Below are 1,170 nucleotides of genomic sequence, written 5' to 3' on the forward strand. Positions count from 1 at the left end.
GAAAAACCATTACTTTTAAACTACATTCTCTTCTGTTTTGAAAGATGTGTAAATTTGACATAAGGAGGTCTGTAGTGCAGTTGAGAAGGGAGATATTGAAACACACATCTCACCATGATCACTTCTAACCTTCTTTTAAACAAATTCACATATCTAAGCTTATGTGCTATTTTGAAGACAGAACTCAATTTATTCTCATATCAACAAACTATAAGAGAGCATCTGTACTTGTTAAATGTTATGCAGCACTCGAATAAGCAATACTTCGTGTTAACAAGACATTATTCTCTAGGAGAGAACCCTTTGGACTTATCAATGTATTTTAAAAAAAAGCATGAAAATAATTTTAGACAACTACTGTAAAAGTTTAAGAATGCTGATTATTTGTATCCAAAGTGTGTTATTTGACTGCAGCAGAATGGAACTAGAGATGCAATGAAATGTTTTATAGAGGGATTGATTTTACTTTGTATGTTTCCTACAATGGGAGAGGATGTGGCAATATTAGTATTTGTGAGTAAGGAGAATGTATGGCTTGAAGAATGTTTTTTCCTTTACATGGGTTAACCAAATCTCTTCAGTTCTAAAACTTGTTCCAGTACTGAAGCTCTCTGGAGGAGACAATCATTACTGAATTGCACCAGGTGCTGTAGCTTGTCTGACATATATTTAAACATTCATTTTCCTGGACAACTTAATGATATAGAATAGTTGTTTAGTTTAGGTCAGGTTTCCATCGGCAAAATAAAGCAGAGAGCTGATACAGACCTCTAGATGGTTCAGGCAAAATGGAGAGACTTTGTGTTCAGCCTGAACTTACCAGATGGTTGCTTTTAATGTTCTACTCTACTTTGGTTGTAGATTCTTATCTCTAAAATTTTCTGTTTTTATATTTAGGACAAGTTACCCCAGAAAGCTGAAAGTGTCATAATTTCTGTAAAGTTTGGACTCTGAAACAAGAATCTCCAACACAGATTTTTAAAGCAACAAATAAGAAGTAATAAAACCTATAATATTTCTTATTTGTTTACTAGAGTAGCTGAGGGGAGAACTCAAGCACTTCAGCTGATATTTTACACTTAGAAACTAAGGTAAACAGATAAATACAGCCACACTACCTTTGAAATAGTTTCTATTGAAAAAATATGCCTTGAGTGGGGTTTGCCTTTA

Source organism: Bison bison, unplaced genomic scaffold, assembly GCF_000754665.1.
Source record: "Bison bison bison isolate TAMUID 2011002044 unplaced genomic scaffold, Bison_UMD1.0 scf7180017834972, whole genome shotgun sequence".
NCBI lineage: Eukaryota > Metazoa > Chordata > Mammalia > Artiodactyla > Bovidae > Bison > Bison bison.